Consider the following 9,082-nt stretch of genomic DNA (forward strand, 5'->3'; position numbering starts at 1 on the left):
TTCGTGGAAGTATTGACGTTACAATTCCTCCTCTATCCTACTTCCGTGTACCACGGATAGAGTATGTGTATTGGCAGCTAACCTCATATCAATAGTTGGTTAGTGATTGATGGAATTGAACCAGTTTGACACTGTCAGAGACTTGCATACATTTTTTATATGATATTAACAAGACTTTTACATAGGTCAATATTTGTATATGAGTAAAAAGGGATTTATCAGATAACCCATTGAATTAGTTTAAGGTTTAAATGTGGGGTAGATTCACACATAGTTTACAAGGTGACAAGGTGATTTCAAATAAGAGGGTGTGACCCCAGTTGATCCAAGGGAAAAATGGGTGGGTATTAAGTACAGTATAAGCCTTCTGATTTGATTGGGGTCAGACGGGAGGTCAGGTTTAATTGGCTGGAATGGTCAACCAAACAGGGTAAAGGTGGGGGGTGTTAGGTAACCTTTAAATATGTTGGCACGAGTGTTATCTGGCAGATCTCTTTCTAGATCTAGTTTAAGATCCTTTAATAAATTCCTTTGAAGAACGTTGTATCCTAGTCGAATGGCTGATTGTGACATTGCATGGTATGCAATTCAGATGCAACAGTAGGCCTAGGCTGTTCCCATCGCTTATTTTGTTATTCTGTTATATGTAAACTATCATTGAAACAATGTTTTGGTTGTACGTCATTCTCATGTACGTGGCCACCTGACTGTCACTTCTCAGAATGGCTTGAAAACCTCAAGATTCTATCTACAAACTCTTTCCTAGAAGCCAAGTAACTTCTGCTTACATGTTCTCTTTAAAACAGTGAACAAGTCATAGCCTATTCCAGCATTCTGATGTCTTTAGTTAAGCCTTTTTATCCTTTCCCTTAATTCAGTTTCGTGTTCAGGACTGACATTACACAGTTATTGCACATTGTACAATACTCCATAAACTGGCATTTTTCATTATACAACGTGAACAACAGAATATGAGTTATACTTCATGCACGGACCTAACAAGCAATGTTATTTGACTCTGTAGTTAAATCTGCATTACATAAGTAATGGGTCTCTGACATGTAGGAACTGAGAAGTCACATCACATTTGGATGATGTATCAATAATGGTGTATCTAATTTTTACATACATGTTGCCGTAATGCAGAGTGTGCACTCGAAGGAAGGTAGATGAACCGTAGACCTCTGACAGACTCACAGCCCAGTTTGTTTCAGACTTTTATTTGACTTGATACATGACAAACAGAAGAGTGTGCAAACATACACACAATCACATGATTGATGGTGGTGGGTGTGTCACCTCAGGAATCACGGCGCCTGGCTTGGCGCAGATTGATGAATGAAGATGCGTACAAGGTGTGTCATTCCAGCATTTTCCAACTGTAAACACCAAAAACACAGAAGTCAGGCAATTCTACACCAACCAAAACCTGAACGAGGCCACACTCACATCACTACTCACAGACAAAGACAAAAGACAAAAGCTACGTATGAACTGAGGAACCAAAACGATTAAAATGTTAAATGCAGAAAGTATTGATCTCAAGATCAACCTCAAGACAATTCGGTTTAACTCTAAACAAAGCCATGTGTATTATTCACTTAGTGATTTTAACTGACAAAAATGCCATTAACTTACAAAATGCACAGAAACAACACTATTGCCTTCAGTCATTTAATAGTATGCTCTTAATCAAAATAAGGAGTTGTGACTTACTTCCAACATTCATCTGTATGCAGCACTCAGTTAAGGTAAAATCAGGTTGTGCATAGCACCAGTCAGCAAAATCCATACTTGTACTATCCATCCAAAACCAATATGTTGACTAAAAAACAGAAAAGAAAGAGTATATGTATAATAAAATAGTGTATAATATAAATCATTCTCATTCTATCAGTACCATCAAAACCTTGTGTAGTGAAATATTACCACTTGGCAATCTGTGCCTCCAATCCATGATGGTATTAAGTCTGCAGTTGTCAGCTCCTTAACAAACGCATACTCTTCAAGGCTGTGTATGGATGCAAGGTTTGCCCCCTCCTTCATACAGCTTTCCTACAGTGGAGATGTGCCATGTCAGACGAAGATGTCAAATAACCGAGCATGCAAGTCAATACCACCAGAACAGTTTAAAAGCAATCTGAATCCATTCTGATTACCTGAGCGTGAGCCCAATGCAATTGTAATGGATTAAAAAGGAAACAGCGACCATTGAACATCTTCCAATCAGTGGGACATTCTGAGGACAAACAGAGAAGAATGGGTAACATGTCTGATCGCAGCAGGGCCGGACTGGGACCAAAAAACAGCCCGGGACTTTGAAACGCAGACCGGCCCGCCACCTGTGTACAGCTGCTTAATACAAATAGGCTATATAATAATAATAAAGTATCATGCAGTGCTATCGACGACTGTTAACAAAATTAGATCTAATATAGTATCTAAAAATGAATATGGCAATTCTCCCTTAGTTTCTTTTTCCTTGCTTTTCTCTGTTTCTGCATCTGCTTTTAAATGTCGTGGTATGCAATTCAGATGCAACAGTAGGCCTAGGCTGTTCCCATCGCTTATTTTGTTATTCTGTTATATGTAAACTATCATTGAAACAATGTTTTGGTTGTACGTCATTCTCGAATTGATATATATATATTGATATATATATATTGAATGTATATAAAAGTTATTGAACTGGCTGAAATCATATATCACAGGAAGGAAATTTTATGTTAGTTTAGGTGACCATAGGTCCAAGAAACATGAGAACTGCTATGGGGTTGCTCAAGGAAGCTGCTTAGGTCCATTACTTTTTTCTCTTTATATGTTACCACTCGGCGACATAATCAGAGAACATAACATAGATTTCCATAGCTATGCGGATGACACACAACTATATATATCCACTGAACCCAACGATGCAACGGCCATCAATTCCATTACCAACTGCCTGTTGGCAATAAACAAATGGATGAATGATAACTTTCTTAAATTAAATGAAGACAAAACCGAAGTCCTACTATGTGGCCCCAAATCCAAAAGAGAGATGCTTATTAAGAATCTTGGAGGCTTAACCCCCTGTCTTAAACCAGAGGTGACGAGTCTCGGTGTAATCCTGGACTCAGATTTGAATTTCAACTCTCACATTAATAAAGTGACCAAAACAGCTTTCTTTCACCTGAGGAATATAGCAAAGGTACGACCATTCATAAACCAAAATGATGCAGAGAAGTAAATTCATGCTTTTATATCCAGCCGGCTGGACTACTGTAACGCACTTTTCACTGGTCTTCCCAAGAAAACCACTGAAAGACTACAGCTCATTCAAAATTCTGCAGCTAGATTATTAACCAAAACTAAAAGGAGAGAACACATTAGTCCTGTCCTAGCTACTTTACACTGGCTCCCTGTTACCTTCAGAATTGACTTTAAGGTCCTTTTCCTCACATACAAAGCTCTACACGGACAAGGACCTAGCTACATTGCTAACTCCTTTATAAACTACACACCAGCTAGAACACTGCGATCATCAAATGCAGGCCTATTAGAGGTCACCAGAAGCAGTCATAAGAAGATTGGTGATTCGGCCTTTGTCAATTACGCCCCAAAACTATGGAACAAATTACCCATAAATATTAGGGAAGCAAACACTCTAGACATTTTTAAAAGACAGCTTAAAACCTACCTTTTTACCGAAGCATTTAAGTAATTTTATCTCAAAAGGGTTTTCCTACTTTTTAAAGTTGTTTTCTCTCTTGAACAGAGATCTTATTGGGATTTTTATTTTTGTTTGAATTGTTTATCACTTGTATTATTGTTTTTATTGATTTTATGTAAAGCACCTTGAGCTACAATTCTTGTATGAAATGTGCTATATAAATAAAGTCTTACTTACTTACTTACTTACTTACTTACTGTAAGTCGCTCTGGATAAGAGCGTCTGCTAAATGACTAAATGTAAATATTAGGACTAAACGCTCCTGTGACAAAGCGAATTGCACTATGGTATACAGAGTCCAGGAGTTTTAAGGCAGAGGGTGTAGCATACATGTAAACAATGTCACCAAAGTCAAGAACTGACAAAATTGTTGATTGCACTATTGCCATTCGGTTTTCAAAAGTAAAACAAGATCTAATTATATAAAGAGAGCCCAGTTTAATTTTAACCTTCTTAGCTAGGTCAAGAACATGAGATTTAAATGACAGCCTATCATCTAGCCAGATACCTAGGTATGTATAGCATTATATCTGAACCTGATCATATTGCAAATTAGTAGTGGGTAAATAATAATGATAATATATGGTGATTCCTGATAATATTGTTTAACTTTTTACACAGGAATTTAAAATTGTATATCCATTGCTATAGACAGTGGCCTGCTTTTGAGTTTAAGTGTGAGTGTTTTGCTACATGTCTTACATTACTATGACATTTTGCCTGTTTGCTACCTTAAAAAATGTGACACAATAGAGTGGTCTCAGAGTATGTATGCTCATTCACATTGCACTCCAGTTTTGCATTCTACTTTCCACTTTATTTTTTTATATTCATTGTTTAAATATTTGTATCGTATTTATTGTGTTTTTTTGTTCTTATGTGTAGTACTTTTCTTATGTGTAGTACTTATTGTGTTTTTATGTTTTATGTTATGTGTAGTACTTATTGTGTTTGTATGTTTTATGTTTACTGTATGCACCTATACACCAGAAAAAATTCCAGGTAGGTGTAAACCTACTTGGCAATAAATCCAATTCTGATTCTGTATCTCACTGGGTCGCATCAAAATTGAAATTTTGACTTGATGATGTTTTAATTGATTTAATTTGCTGTTTGGGTGCTCATGATATAAAACCAAAGTGTGACATTGTTACCTCCACAGAGTGTTCAGAGTCTAATCAAATTCCAGTTGACCTGCCAATTTGAGAGAGAAGGTTGTCCTCTTGATCAGAAAGTATTGACAGTAGGCCTAGGCTGTTCCCCTCGCCGAACATTTGTTGGCTGGACCAGTGGACGCTGTTAGCCACAGAGCTAAGTGAACAAGTCACAGTACAAGTAAACAAGTCAGCTATTCTTGTGAAATGTGATACTCTCACACTTAACGTTACACTCTTACTCACATTGACAGTCTATAGAAAGCCTTATTTCGTTATGTCACATTTTGAAAATGTGTTCTGAATTTTTGTTATTCTGTTATATGTAAACTATTCTTAAAACAATGTTTTGGTTGTACGTCATTCTCATTGACCTGGCCATCTGACTGTCACTTCTAAGAATGGCTTGAAAACCTCAAGATTCTATCTACAAACTCTTTCCTAGAAGCCAAGTAACTTCTGCTTACATGTTCTCTTTAAAACAGCATGGCAGCGCTCACCACCACTGTCCCTGAGATGCATGTGATTTGGGAGACAGAGGATCTTGTGACCTTCCTGCACCCTCGCCCCTGGACCCCAGGGACTACCGTGGTGACCCAGAAGACCACTGGAGGCCCAATAAGTCTCTTCCAGCTGCCTGAACGTGACTTCCTCAGCCTGCTATTGGGAGCACGAGTAGTGGGGGCTCTGCTGTGCGAGCGCCTGGGCTTCAGACGCTGTGCACTCCTCCATTTCCCCAACAGGCTAGAGCAGGGTCCCCCACAGCTGCGCTTGCTGCCCCTGCATGGTCTGGAGGCTGACTGGAAGCCCCACAATTTACCGGTTAACCAAGAGCAAGCAAGATCACTCTAGGACAGTGGTTCTCAAACTTTTTCTGTCATTCCCCACTTTGAACAAGGGGGCTTTTTCAAGCCCCACCTGTCCCACATCGCTCCAATAAAATGGTTGGCCAAGCTTAAAACTGTCAAATTTAATGAAATAACGCTAAGTTCTAAATCTTAATCAATAACAAATAACATCAGTTCAGAAATAGAGAAAGTAAGAGTTTAATGGTGTCAGTCATTGCCTCAAATGGGCTGAGTTCCAAAAATAAAGAAAAAGGGCCTACTATGCAATTGTGTTATCAAGGGTAGGCCAAGCTTAACATCTCCCTTGTATGTCACTTTGGATAAAAGAGTCTGCTAAATGACTAAATGTAAAATTGTCAAATTTATAGAAATCTTCAATTTTCTTTTAGGTAGATTTTTTGGTGGATCAGATCAGATCTGGTGTCACAAATGTATCCAGAGAAAATCTTGTTTTAAAAGGTTTAGCAGTAAGGGTACTACTCTCAACAGGGAATATTTATTTGATTGATAAACATGCCTGACATTAATGAAATATGAAATCATCTAATAATAATCAAGTTGAAGTAACGTGCCAGTTGTGGTCCAAAAATCTTTATTGAAAAGTCAGCAACATTATCTCGGAAAACAAGGATGCACACACACGACATACACACACATATAAAGACATACACACACACACTACATACTTCTTGTATTTTGTTTTCCTTGAGAAGGGAAATCTGAGGTGAACTTGTGTTCCAGGCCATGTAGAATGTATCCGTGTTGTCACTAGAGAGACCTCACACAGAGAACAATGTCAACATGGTAACTTAAGGGAGTCCAGCTGTACGGTGCACACTCACTACTTTTTCTGGGCCCTTTCCTTTCAACATTAATTTATACTACTCTTCATTCCTGTATCCCTTTTCGACTCCTTCAAAGCTCTTCACAGTTTTAAGTGCCTATATGACTTGGCTGACTACCCCCACAGCAATTACCACTATTTTCATTTTCAATATCAAGTATTTGCTCAGGATATAATTATCATTAGGACTTCCTTTTCCACTCCTGGTAATAACTCACATTTGTGATACCTCCCTCACTTTTAACTGCGTTCTTTTTCCGTGGCAAGACAATACGAGGGTGAAGAAGAATTCAAGGTCTTGCTCAAAAACAACCATGTCTACCTTTCAACGAACTCAGCCCAATTTACACATTAGCAAAATCACTTTAATTTCGGGGAAATATCGCGGTGTGAAGCAAGCATCAAAGGCAAGGCTAGCCAAACACCCAGCACGCTAGGACATGGGCCTCTCAAAAATCTGGCCACTGCGTTATTCCAAGTGGTGGAAAATGTGAATCGCTCCTTTCACTGCGCCTCCTAATCAAAGCGTACAGCTGCCAGACTCCTTGTCCGTTTCTGTTGATTTTGTGTTCTTTTTGGGGGGCTCGGGTGTTGGAGACTGCAGGTCTATTTATACCTACGGATACGTGTGAAAACGTCACGTCTGAGACTTTTGACCTGAATGGATGCACAGAGTAAATGAACTGTTTTCACCTTCCATTGATAAGAACTAACTACAGTTTGTAGGCGTAAAATGTGTATTCAGGCCCTGCAGTGCACCGAGCGTTCATAATTCTACATTTCATTAACCATGCTTTACAAATAATGCTAAACTGTATTGAGTGAAGTGAAGCATAGAGCACCTCCCCGTCTCAAACCCAGTGATTACCCTCACTAGCATCATCTGGACAGGAGGAGATAGGGAAGGTAGCCAGCCACTGGAGAGTGCGGTGACTTGATTGTAGGTTAGCGGAGCTTCCGTCGATGCAGTCTATCTCCAGCATGACAGAGAAGGGAGTGTCGGTAACTGCATGGAGGCATGAGGGGGTGCGGGACACCATGCCACTGGGGGCTTGTTGGTCGGCACTGCTTAATTAGAAACAGTCTGGATCATTTGCTGAAAGAACACAAGCCCAAATGAGAACCAGGTGGAAGGTCTGTCGGGCTTTGCAGAAATACAGGAACCTCTTATTTATGAGGCTGGGCTCCTATGGGTTCCTCACCCAAGGACCGTGTGTGTGTGTGTGTGTGTGTGTGTGTGTGTGTGTGTGTGTGTGTGTGTGTGTGTGTGTGTGAGAGAGAGACACAGCAAGAGAGTGTATGTGAGAGTATGTGTGTGTGTAGGGGGGGTGGTTGAGTCAGTGTGTGTGTGTGTAAGTATGATTGGGGCCATCTCTCGTACCAGACCCCCAGACGAGGATGTGTCTAATGTGGAACCTAATGTCAGGGGGTCAGTCTGTGGGAGGTCATAGTTAGGAAGCATTCATCATGTCACACTGGGTTAAAAAACATCCCTGTTCAATTCCCTTCTAATACATCCGAATAAAGAGCGATTCAAAACATAGGTTCTTCAGTGTTTTATTAATCCAAAACTGATCTAACACATTCTTGTTTAACCTTTGTGGTATTTATGTTACTGTGAAACGTATAGATGATGCTGCAAATAGTTCCCTCACAATACTGCATTGTCAAAGTACTATTAACAGTATCAGTACAATCTATACAATACATATTTCTCTGTCTGACAAACATCTGGCTTCTTCCACTTATCTTCACTCAGTTGTGGATGATGTTCTGTAGTTCTGTCTACACGTGCCATAGATCTTTCTTGCAACCAGATGAAACATCACAAATCTTCTTGTGTAACTCATCTTCACTGGATTCCATTGTGTAGTTTTGTCTGAGGAGTCAAACAAAAACACAGTTCGGCCAAAACCTGTGACTGCCCCTTTTACTCCACCTAGTGGAGAGAGAGAGAGAGAGAGAGAGAGAGAGAGAGAGAGAGAGAGAGAGAGAGAGAGAGAGAGAGAGAGAGAGAGAGAGAGAGAGAGAGAGAGAGAGAGAGAGAGAGAGAGACACAGTCTCCTCCCCCACTATCACTATTCCTATGCACACAAACAAACATGCCCATCACAACAAGGTTAAAAATGAGGTGGTTAAAAAGGTATATTTTTCAGACACTTCATGATAGAAATGAAAACAGACACGGCTTGATACAGAAAGTGTGGGACACTCACCAAGGCCAAGCTTCGGGTCTTTCTTTAAGGACACAGATATGACTTCTCTTTCTGCTATGGCACTTTTGTTCACATCAGCACCACATCACTACAAGCTGCCATACATCCGACGACACTACACACATTGCAAATTCCTCCCAGCGTTTCACAAGAGAACACACTTTCCTCGCGAAGAGGAGCGAGTAAATCAACTCGAGTTCAACTGGCAAGCCAGCGACAGTGACAACCACCGCGCTACCTCAAGCTGAGCACCAGGATGATCACACTAGGCTGGGAGCAAGGTTGCCTTCGCTGCTCCTGGAAGCTTT

The sequence above is a fragment of the Osmerus eperlanus genome, chromosome 12, assembly GCF_963692335.1.
Source record: "Osmerus eperlanus chromosome 12, fOsmEpe2.1, whole genome shotgun sequence".
In the NCBI taxonomy this organism is placed as follows: Eukaryota; Metazoa; Chordata; class Actinopteri; order Osmeriformes; family Osmeridae; genus Osmerus; species Osmerus eperlanus.